Source organism: Echinops telfairi, unplaced genomic scaffold (assembly GCF_000313985.2).
Source record: "Echinops telfairi isolate 266 unplaced genomic scaffold, ASM31398v2 ScPeMD7_7424;HRSCAF=8462, whole genome shotgun sequence".
NCBI lineage: Eukaryota > Metazoa > Chordata > Mammalia > Afrosoricida > Tenrecidae > Echinops > Echinops telfairi.
The window spans coordinates 77089718-77102456 of NW_022111324.1; the positions used below are offsets into that span (position 1 = coordinate 77089718).

At 37.4% G+C, this 12739-nt stretch overlaps 1 protein-coding gene across 9 annotated transcripts in view; it reads right to left on the reverse strand.

Annotated features, from left to right (window-relative positions):
* CEP170 (centrosomal protein 170) overlaps window positions 1-12739 on the reverse strand; it is a 166335-nt gene that overhangs the window by 63481 nt on the left and 90115 nt on the right. The window lies entirely within an intron of this gene.

Here is a 12739-nt window from a genome sequence, read left to right on the forward strand (position 1 = left end):
ACATATACATTTCTAAGGGCCCAAATAACAGATTTCACTGTATGATCTTTGTAGAGAATATGAGGGTAATAAAAGTATTGCTATTAAGGTTTCAGCTCCTATATATAAGGGTTTACTATAAGCAAAATGTTTTAAGCATATATCTGAGCTCAATAAAAGTTCTCAGTAATACATTTGTCTTAGTCTCATTAAAAAGGAGCCCTAAAAAAAAAGAAAAACAAAAAGAAGCCCTAGTGGTACACTGGGTTAGGCATTATTAGGCTGCTAGCTGCAACGTCAGCTGTTCAAACCCATCAGCCATTTCTGGTCCTGTAAAGATTTAGTCTCAAAAACACAAAGGCGCAGTTATACTCTGTAGCAGTGGTTCTCAACCTTCCTAATGCCACGACTCTTTAATACAGTTCCTCAGGTTGTGGTGACCTCCCCAACCATAAAATTATTTTCGTTGCTACTTCATAACTGTCATTTTGCTACTGTTATGAATTGGGCGACCCCTGTGAAAAGGCCGTTCAACCCCCAAAGGGGTTGCGACCCACAGGTTGAGAAGCACTGCTCTTAGAGGGTTACTATGAGTCAGAATTGACTGAATGACAGTGGGTTTGGTTTTTCTTGGTTTAGTCTTATTAGGGTGTCTTCAAAAACAGCATCCAAAAACAATGATTCCTGAGGAGGGGTGTCTATTGTGGGATACATAAAGGTTATTCCCCAGTTGTCCCCTGCATATTACATGCCAAACCTAAGATGCTGCTTGCTAACACATGGCCAATGGCTATACATACACTTGGAAGCCAACTGCTTAAAGGTTATCAGCCATCTACAGCAATCAGACTCCACTGTCTGTCCCACACTAGGTGGAGCCTACTCCTTGCTGATAAGGATAGTGGATTATTCCTCCTGAAGGAGAGCCCAAAGAACAGGTCAAGCCAACTCAAGGAAGATCAGTTAGGCTGCCATCTTGACTTTAGAGTCCGCCCATCTTGTCACATGTATACCCCTAGTGCCTCCCCTTGCTATCGTGTATACACTTCTAGTTTGTTCCCTTCCTATTGCATGTATGCCTGTAGTAGGACTCCTTCCTGTTATGATGTAATTACGGGGCCTGCATGTCCCTGAAGTGTATATAAGCAGTGAGTGGAAATACATTCTCTCTGCGTGGACCTGGCTGTTGAGATCATGTCCGTTGGGAAGGTGAGCAATTGCACGCCTTATCTTGTCTGATGTCTCTTTAATTTTGCCCCTCAACTACACAACTGCTCTTGGACCCGTTCAATTGTGGGGAGTCATACCCCACAATCTACAAAGCAAGTTACACTCAAGACAAAAGTTCAGATAACATTCTTATAATTGCTTTTGGGGGTTTCAAAAGGGTGATCTTGAAACAGGACTCTCATGGGGGATTTATTAAGAGCTTTCAATTAAAAAAAAAATAGAAAACTACTTTGATGAGAAAAAAGGCAGGAAAGTTGTGGCAAGAAATTTTGTTGCACCAGGGCAATGCAACTGCTTATTTTCTAGGATAACAAGGACTATCCTATGAGAATTACTTTGGGACATCTTACTCATTCACTCTCAAATGCTGACCTTGCTCCTTCAGAGTTTTGTTCCCCAAACTTAAAGCACACTGACAGGGAATTCATGAGTCCCATGAGGAGGCCAGAACGGTCTTCCTGACGGGACAGTTTTCAAACTGAAGAACACAGATTTCCTCAGGAAAGGATAGCGGTGGTTCCCTGCTGTCCAGTTTGACCCTAAGTATAGCAACCCCTATGCACAGCAGACCCACAGTGCCTCGTCCTGCACTACCTAACAGTTGTTTTTAGCTGTAAGTCCACTGCTGCAACTGGTGCCCTTCTTTCTCCTTGAGGGTCTTCCTTTTTTTTTTTGCTAACCCTCTACATCACCAAGCATGATGCCCTCCTCTTCCTCTTCCAGGGAATGGGCCCTTCCTGATAACATGTTCTAAGTATATGAGACTAAGTCTTGTCATCCTTGTTTCTAGAGAACATTTTGGCTGTACTTCTTCCCAGACAGATTTATTCATTAACCCTATGATTCAAAGGTATCAATGCTTCCATTTTTTTTTTTTTTTTTGCTTTCTAAAATATCATATTGCCCAAAACTATGATTCAGAGTATCAAGGCCAAGAAATGTATTCCCTAATCAAGGTGTTTGGTTATGCCAATTTTTTGGTCTTCCTTATTATTCACTGTTAAACTTTCTCATGCATTTGAGGTGACTGGAAATACTATGGCTTGAGTCTGACACACCTTAGTTTTCAGTGTGATGTAGTTGCTCTCTAAGTCTTGAAAGAGATCTTTTGAAGCAGTTTTGCCCAGTGCAAATCATTGGATTTCCTAACTGACACTTCTATGAGGATTGTGGATTCACGTAATATGAAATCCTTGACAACCTCAATCTTTTCCCCATTTATCACGCCTATGAGTCCAGTTGTGAGGATTTCTGTTTATGTTGAGTGTAATTCCCAAGACTGTATTCTTTGGTATTCCTCAGTAAGTGCTGTAAGTCTTTTTCATTTTCAACAAGCAAGGTTGTCTCATCTGCCTATCACAGGTTGTTCAAGAGTCCTCCTGCAATCCCGATGCTGCATACTTCTATGCTTCTTCAATTACACCAATTTCTCAATTATTTGCTCAATATACAGACTGAATGAGTACAGTAAAAGGATGCACCTGATAAACAACTTTTCAGAAGTGTACAGACCTACATGGAGGTTATTAAAAGAAACTAACTTTCCCTTTTGATATTTTTAAAATAAAGGTTTCTATGATTTGTAGCAATACGTTTTTAACCTATCCTTATATAGCATTTGGTCTCAAACTATATTGTACTTAACAATTTGCTAAATACCTTTACTCAACATGAATATTTCTGGGCCTATTGACACAAATTCCTTTTTTTGTCTTGGCCAAAACTTTTGAAATATCCAAAACACAAATGACCAACAATTATATGCTTCTTTTAAGGGCAGTACCCATTTCTGGCACCTAACAGGCCCTTGGGTATCATCCAGTAAGCTGTGCAAAGGTATGGACACGTAAACTAACACTCCCATCTTACTACGAAATCTTTACGTAGTTGCCAGGGCTTATTATTAACAGCCAATTAGTTATAGATCTGATTGCTTATAAACTGTGTTATCCATTTGAATAGTTTGTAGAAAAGATCCTTGGGACATATTCAAAGAACCTTCATTTTCTATGGAAAGAGAAAAACATGTTAGGCTAATCTATTTTTTACAAATTTTGCTATAATAGAGTCACCTGATAAATAGTATGTCCATGTTTAGTAAATAAAGCGAATGTTAGATTTTCAAATTCATGAAAATGTGGAAATTTAACCACTAGAGGGCCTTATTATTTAATTCAAAATATCAAAATTATGATTTACTATTCTGCTGAATTACTTATTATAGAAATGTGCATTGTTAACTTTTGATTTAAAGTGAAAATTTTAATACATGAGAGCACAGTGTATAGACGGACAAAAACTTTCATTTTGCTAAAAGTTAGAATGAGTTGTTTAATAGTAGTAAATAAAGTAAGTAACTTTTCCATGCCCACTACCTTTAACTTCTTTTGTAAAGAAAGCGTTCAATGTCTGTCTTAAAGCAATTATAGCTAACACAAGTAATATTTTTACCCTAAATTTACTAAAGTTTGTTTCCTTACTTTAATAATTAATAGAAAATTTACCTCAAGTTTGGAAGTACAAGTAGTATCCCCTACTTTTCAGATGTTTGCTATATGCCACTGCGCATTCACAAAATACCTCTTTTGCTAACTGAAAGAAATCTGAAGATGATTTTGGCTTATGGAAACAGGCAAAAATGAAAGCTCAGCATTTTAGGGCAGCAGGTAATTAAAGAGACAGTGTGTATGTGGAGCAGCAAGAGTGAGTTTACCACCAAGATCCCAGGAAGAATATTCAGCATCAAGTCATTACAGATTTAAACTGTGCCTGTGAACACTATAGTAGTGTTATTTCAGATTTTATGTGTTAGTTTGTATAAGTTAGTAAGTTACCTATTGGATTTGGGAACACTATAAAAAATTTACAATATATAAATTAGTTAATTGCATGTTCACTTTAAGCCATTTTAGCTTACAAAAGGTTTCATAAGAACATTCCACTTAGGATAAAGGGAGAACCTGTAAAAAGTAAAAACAACTTCATTTGATTACCAACATTTTTCCATCTGCTCGACATTTTAATATTTAAGTAAATATCTAAAGATATTGAATACTAATCTATACCCCACGGTTCGAGTTCCTCAAACAACTAAGCACTGGTATTTTAAAATAAAATATATTAAACCTCTATCATTTCTGATGATACTTTGAAATGATACCAAAAGGGCTACCAGAGGAAAAAAAAAAACTAATATTTTATAGGCAGGAAAGCTACAAGTTGTACAGGAAGATTACTTAAATGTCCTTCTTGATATTTATTTTGAACAGAGAAATCTATGTATGGATCTACAGCTGAGATGGCATAGTGGCTAAGTATTTAACGGCTAACGAACAGCTGCTGGCTGGCAGTTAAGTTTCAGTCTGCTAAATGCCAGCCAAGTCAGTATGAGTGCCAACCCATCAGCTGATCTCATGGAGAAAGATAGGCTATCGGCTTTGATAAAGGGAGCCCTGCTGCACAAGGGGGTTATATGTTGGGCTGCGAACTGCAAGGTCAGTAGTTTGATATCACCAGCAGCTCCACGGGAGAAAAGCAAGGCTTTTTACTGCCACAAAGATTTACTATCTCAGACACCTATAGTGACCGTTCTCCTCGACTGACTCAGTGGCAGTGAATATGGTTTTTAGTTTGGCTGCCCTAAAGATTTACAGCATCAGAAACCCTGCACAGAATTGTTATGACTCGATGGCAGTGAGTCTGGTAATTTTTGTTTTGTTTTTCTGCTACACCAGCTGCTTGTGGGAGAAAGATGTGGCCCTGTTTCTGCATTCACAACACTGGAAGCCCTGTAAGTTCTGTTCTAGAGGGCTGCTGGGAGTGGAATTGACTTATTAGAGAAATAACATTTACTTAACAAACAAGTGACAAAGCCTGAAAAATAGAAAGGAAAAGCCTTCAAAGTTTATGATTTTGATAGTTAAGAAAAATTAATAGCAGCAACAATGCCAAGATTAAAAGCCATATGTGTTCAATTGTGAATCCACATGCAAAAACAAACTTAAATAGCTTGAATTCGTCTAATCTTTTAAAGTTTAAGTTTTCAAAATTAAAGAAGTACATATGAGGGTAAGTCAACAAGTACTGGTACTAATGTTACACTTCATGTGTGTTGTTGTTAAGTGCTGTCAAGTCAGTTCTGACTCATGACTGTTAAGTCTAAGGAAAAAAAATCCCACAGAAAAATAGTATGATTAAGCATTTGTGATTTTTAAAACATTAATAATGAACTTTTAAATTAAAATTCAGTTAGAAAGAGCTCAAAAACATTGGGGGAAAATTGTTACCATGCATCATCCCACTTAAACACATATACATCCATGTTCACAGCATAATTCATAACAGAAGTAAAAGTTACACAAGTCTCTCTCATATGAATAAACAAAATGTGGTATTTAACCACAAACTATAATATTATTCAACCATAAAAAGGAATAAAGTACAAACACATGTCACAAACTGGACAAACATTGACAACATATTAATGAAAGAAATCTGACAGAGAAGACAATATATGGTTCCACTTCTATGAATATCTACAATAGATAAATCTGAAGATAAAGCAAAGATGCCCAATTGCAGAGTAAGGGTGGAGACTGTGAACGGGTGTGGGATTTCTATTTAGGTGATAAATTTGACCTAAGTAGATCTTGCTTGCAGCTCATTATGAATGGACCAAAAGCCACTGAATTATATAGTTAAAACTATTTAAAATATTGAATTTTACCTCCATTTAAATTAAAAACAAACAAAAAACATCACTTCTTTCTTCTTTCCACCACTGTCTGGGTAAAAATGTAATCTCAATTCTTTCTCTCCTAGAATCTATCTAGCAGCCTAGTTCATGCCATTGCTTAGGGATTGTTACTTTCAGTTTCTTTCCTTTTCATAGAAAACCAGCATTCTTTCTCTGTCATTTTCTTCTTTTAACCTCCTTAATGATGCAGTTATAATTTAAGGCTTATAAAAGTAAAAATGTCTAATTTGTCTCACTGTACAGTTCATTTCCTCCTTTTTCACACATTCCTTTCATCCCTAAAATCTGGCTGTTTATCAATGACCTCTTTCCTTGTCAGCCTTTTAAGCTTGGTATTGCTGGAAATGCAAAGGTATTGCAGTCTTCTACTAATCAAGACAATACCCCTGAAACTTATTATATAGGAGAGGGCTTCAAAGAAAAAAACCATGAAAAAATTCCATCATCTTTAATTCCATTTTTTCATGAACTTTCTGAAGCCCCTTTATTTTTCTTTGAAACAATTCATATTCTTTTGAAGCATTATTATTAAAAACTAAGCTTATGACACAATTTTAAACTACACCTTTTTAATTTGGGATCAATGAATAAATTAATTGCAGCACATAAAAATATGGGAAAACCTTTTTGTTTGGGGCCTGATTGGATTTCATTGCGCAATAAATTCATTGACAAATTAGCTAGTATGTGGCTAACCACATACATATATTGATAACTAAAGTGTCAAGCCTTTTTCCATCTCATTCACTCATCCGTAAAATATTTATTGAGGGCCTGTCCCATGTCAGGTATTGTTGTCTTGTGCAAGGAACAGAAGTACCTGAGTAAGGTCATTCTACAGACCAGAGACAGAATATAAACTACCATACAACTGAGTTCTATAAAGAAACCATGGTAATCTGATGGAGAGACAGCAGAGGCGGATACTGGTATTTTCTGTTTTCAGCTACAATCTATCCGATACCATCAATGATAGCCATCATTCCACATCTTGAGTAAAGCTTGAGTTACTGGCAGTTCTCCGTAGATGCATGATTATAACCATTTACTTGCAGATGACAATGACATTTTCGGACAATCTACTCATTTGTTGGATCACCTTTCATTGGAATGGGAATAATAATTTATTCCAATCAGTTGTCTTCCAAATTTCTTGGCATAGGCAAGTGAGCACGCTTCAACTCTGCATTCTTTGGTAAAATATGTCAAATGGTAGTCTATGAATTCCTGGTCCTTGTTTGTCTCCAATGCCTACAGTGCAACTTGGACTGCTTTCTTGAACAAGCATTGTTAACCAAATACCACCTCTCAAAATGACCTAAAGTCAAACAATTCTTTTTGGTACAACAACCCTGGTGCATTACTTTCATCTTCTTTTGATGCTTCCTGCATGGCCCATGATTTCATTCATGTTGCTGTTAGGTTCTCTAAGTCTCTTAAGTTGACATATGCCGAGCATGCGCTTCCCGTTTACTAACTCCACGTCTTTGCACATTTCATTCTAATACTTTCCTTTCCTTCATCATTTTTTTTCAAGAACAAGTGTCAGAGCCCCCTCTGAAATCCACATTGAACTCCCCCCGCCCCCACATGTCTTTCTAATGACACTGCTTTCTTCACGTATGATGATCTCAACATCAGGTCTTATGATGATCTTACTGTCAGTTTGTCAGGTCTTCTGTTATTAGTGTTTCATGAGTCAATCTATTTTTGAGATATTCTCTAAATTCAAATAGGAGTATATATGCAAGGTTCTATTTTAGGTCTTCTAGACTTGTTTTAATTTTCTTCAGTTTCACCTTGAACTTATATATCAGCAAATTATAGTCTGTTACTCATTTGGCTCCTGGCTTTGTTCTGACTGATGTTCTGTATTCTCTCTTTCCATAGATATATTTGATTTCATTCATCTGTACTGCACCTGGCAAGGTAAACATGTATACTTTCCAGTTATGCTATTGAAAGAGGTACTGACAATTAAGTTGTTGGTCTTTCAAATTTCTATCTTGAGATCTCTAGCATCATTTCTATCACCAAGATTCTATATTCCAAGTTTTATATTCCAATCACCAATAACTCAATACATCTACTATATATGTTTCTGATAACAGAATTTGGAAATAATTTTCAAGTTCCTGATCAATGGCATTAGTGATTGGTATGTTCATTTATACAACAGTCATATTAATTGGCCTCCCTTGGAGGTATACAGATATTATCCTTTGAATCACAATCAACGTGATGGAAGTGAGGTTTTTTTCCTTTTAGTAACGATCTTTAGGATGGATCTTGAAATATTCTTTTCAATAATGACTATGATGACATTCATTTTTAACTTGTCTTTTCTGGTACAGATGACTATATGGTCACGAGATTTAAAATTACCAGTACCAGAGTCCACAATACCTTACTAATGCCTACAATGTTAATCTTTATGAATTCAATTTCACTTATAATTACTTCCAATGTTCCTAGGTTCATACTCGATTCATTCTATGTTTCAATTATTTGATTCTGTATAGGTTTCTTCACATTTTGAGTCATGCCACATCAGGAAGAGAAGGTCCAAAAACTTTGTTCTAGTCTCGCCATGAAAGTTGATTCTACTTTGGTCATGCATTTCTTCCCCAGTCATATTTTTGAGGACCTTCCAGTATGATGTGCTCATTTTCCTGCACAGTCTTGTAAAATGTCCCACTATTATCCAGAAGATTTTCAATGGCCAATTTTCTCAGAAGCAATCAACAGGTTCTCCTTCCTAGCCTGGAAGTCACCTGTCCACCATAGGTGACCTTGCCAGTCTTTCAAATACCATACACATCTTCTAGGATCACAGCAACACATAATATGACAAACTGACAGAAGAAGGTGACATAGCATGATTTAAGTTCTATCATTTTGTCACACTTATTCAATCTGTATGCTAAGCAAACAATCTGAGAACTGGACTTTATGACGAATATGGTATCAGGAATGTTAGAAGGTTCATGAACAATATGCGATGAACATGATACCAACTTTATGTTGCTTGCTCAAAGTGAAGAGGAGTTGAAGTACTTACTGATGGAAATCAAATTCTACAACCATAAAACAGAAATCTTCACAACTGGGCCAATAAGTAACATCATAATAAACGAAGAAAAGATTAAAGTTGTCAAATAATTCATTTAGCTTGGATCTACAATCATTCCCTATAGAAACAGCAGTCAGGAAACCAAATAATATATTAAACTGCAAATCTACTGCGAAGTACAATTTTTAAAGAGTTACAAAGCTATCGAGACCTATAGCGTCTGGGGACTTAAAGGCTTGAAAGTAACCAAGCGTCCATCTAGCCCAGAAGCAACAAAGCCCACATGGAAGCAGCACACCAACATGTGTGATCAGGAAGGGCCAAAGGGACCAGGCTTCAAACACCAAAGGCGGGAAGAAAAATCAAATCCTCGTCAATGATGGTGGCGCGTGATGGGGACCCAATGCCCATCTCTAGACAACTGGACATACCTTGCAGAGGAGTAGTGGGGAGACGAGTCACTTAGGGTTCAGTATAACAATAATGAAACCCACAACCTTCCTCTAGTTCTTAAACGCTTCCTCCCCCCAACTACCAGGACCCCCAATTCTGCCTTGCAGATCTGGCTAGACCAGATGATGCACAGCGGTACAGATGGGAATTGGAAACGCAGGGAATCTAGGACAGATGAACCACTCAGGACCAGGGGTGACAGTGGTGATACCAGGAGGGAAGGGGGGTGTAGAAAGGGGGAATTGATCACAGAGAGCTACATATAACCTCCTCTCTGGGGGATGGGCAGCAGAGGGGTGGGTGAAGGGAGACGCCGGGCAGTGTAATGTAAGATATAATAATAATTTATAATTATCAAGGGTGCATGGGGGAGGGGGGAAGAGGAAGGGAGGGGGAGGGGGGAAGGAAAATGAGCGGATTCCGGGAACCCAAGAGGCAAGTGAATTTTGGGAATGATGAGGGCAACAAATGTGTAGATGTGCTCTACACAATTGATCTATGTATTGTGATGAATTGTATGAGCCCCAATAAACTGATATAAAAAAAAAGAGTTACAAAGCAAAGATCTCACTCCAAAGACAAGTGTGCTTAGCCCAATCAGTGTTTTCAATGGCCTCCTATGCATTGTTCTGTTAAGAGGCAAGAAAAATATGAAAGAAACAGAGTAAGGAAGCAGTTATGAAGACAGATACCAATCACAGGGACATATATAGCTGAGGAACCAGGAACAGTAGCTGTAGCAACAAAGACCTTCCACAAAGAATGCCTTCCCCTAGAGACAACATCCTCAATCTTGAGGTCTGACCTTTCAAATATGAGGAATAAATTTGTTATAGCCAATACTTGTATTTCCGTTAGAGTAGTACTAGACATTTAATTACCCATTAACCTTTACCAGAAAAACAAGGATCCTACTTTAAATGCAACTATGTCCAAGTTAAGAAACAAATGTTTATTGTCCTTTAGACTCAGGAATAAACTTTATTTTTGGAAAGAACTGGCATTAGCACTTGCACTAGCACTTATACCATTTGGATAAAACTCTTTTCCCTTACTCCTCACCTATCTGATAATTTCAGTATTATTCTTTAGTTCACCCAATAAATGTTGCCAAGAATTACGTCTTTTGTCTCTTTCCCCTGTATACATTCTCCTTAATGTTCTCATGTCTTTTTTTGCCCTCACCCATCTTGTTTTCTAGTAACATCCTAATCTTTATTTCTAGTGTAGACCTTTTATATGAAATCCAGAGATTTATTATTACACATGTAAACAGCTTTCTAATTACCGTCTGCACTACTGGCTTTCATATTTATAATTCATTCTTTATACTTCCATAGTGATCTCATTACATAATTGCCCTGATAAATTCTTCATGATGCCCTATTATACTCAGCATAAAAAATTTCTTTAAATACGTGGGTGTACCCCCTCAAAAATGGAAAAAAGCTCTGCTGAGCGTAGCCTTCACAGTACGCAATTTTCCTATTAAGTAAGCATTGAGTAATTTAGTGCACCCATTGGCTTCGCCTCGGAACATTCTCCCTGGTCACAGTGAAATTTTTTGTAAAAGCAGTTTCACTTGAACCACATTTCTTTTGTGATGGCTGATTTCAAAGAACGGCTGATACATTTTGTTTCCTACTTGGGAAAAATGCTGCAGAAACTTGTGATTTTGAATACAGTTTACAAAGACAGTGCTTTGAGAAAATGCAAGCGTACGAGTGGTTTTCATGTTTCAATACAGGTGAAATGTCGACTGATGACAAACCTCGTTCTGGACACCCATCAACTTCCTAAATGAATGGAAATGTTGACCAAATTCGTCCACTTGTGCGTGAAAACCGACGATAACCATTGAAGAGATGGGACTATCTTGGAGCTCAGTTACGTAAGATTCCGGAATGAGAAGGATCACTGTGAAATTGTGCCTCGGGTTTTGACTGACCAGCAAGAAGAGCGTCAAGTGGAAACATGCCATGCTTTGAAAGAACAGCTCCAAAGAGAGCCACACTTTCCCCCCCAAGGTCATTACTGGTGATGAGGCATGGGGTATTACAACCCCAAAAGCAAACATCAATCAAGCCAGTGGAACATGCCATTGTCACCTTGCCTCAGAGAAGCTCATCAAATGAAATCACATATCAGTGCGATGCTCATTTCTTTTTTTGATGTGAGGTGGATAGTGCATTTGGTGTTTGTTCACCCTATTTAGAGGTTCTGAAAAGATTGTGTTAACAATGTGTGACAAAAAAGACCTCATTTGTTGCAGAGAGGGGAACTGGTTTTGCCACCATGATAATGCACCTGCTCACGCAGCCAGTGTGCCAGTTTTTGGCAAAAAAAAAAAAAAAAAAATCAGCATGCCTCTTTGCCCCACGCACCTTACTCACCTGGCCTCGCTCTGTGCAACTTCTTTCTGTTCTGAAAATGAAGAGGGACATGGAAGAACGGCGGTTTGATGAGACAGAAGAGGTGAAGAAAAACACGAGGGAGGTGCTGTCAGCCATCCAAATAGATAAGTTTGAAAACCGTTTCCAAGAATGGAATCGCAGATTTAACAAATATATTAAGTGTAAGTAATAGGGAGTATTTTAAAGGTGATAAAGTGATTTTGTAAAAAAAAAAAGAAATTAAATACCCAGTCTTGAAAAAAAAAATTCATTTTTTAGGGGGGTACCCCCTCGTATTAATACTTAAGTGTCTTCAATATGAAATCCAAGTTCATTTCTCCTTTAAAAGTAATTTTGGTGCTCTGAACTTGAATGTTCTCCTACAAGTTATTAAAAAAACTTTTTTATAACCATATTCAAGACTATGCCTGCTATGAGATTAATTCCATTCCATTTAAAACCAGCTCAGTTACTAATTAAATATTTTATGAGGTTTACATTCTTGTCAGGGGGGTATTTTTGGTGGAGAGAGTGGAAATAAACAAGAAACAATGAAGTAACTTGACTGGGAGGGGTGTCTTTATGTTGAATAACTACAAAGTTCTCTGAGGAGGAGATGATTAAGCTGAGATATCCTCTCAATAGCTATTGGTCCTACTCTTCCTTTAAACACCTATGTCTGTCAAAGAATACTTAAACTATTTGTAGTTTATCTATTTCACTTGTGTTTTACTACCCCAATTCTTGAGGAAAAGAGCTCTGTCTTTTCTATTTGAATCTCCCTCTCCTATTCCAAGGAGCCCTGGTGGCATAGTGTACTGGGAATTGAGCTGCTAACAACAAAGTAAGGGGGGG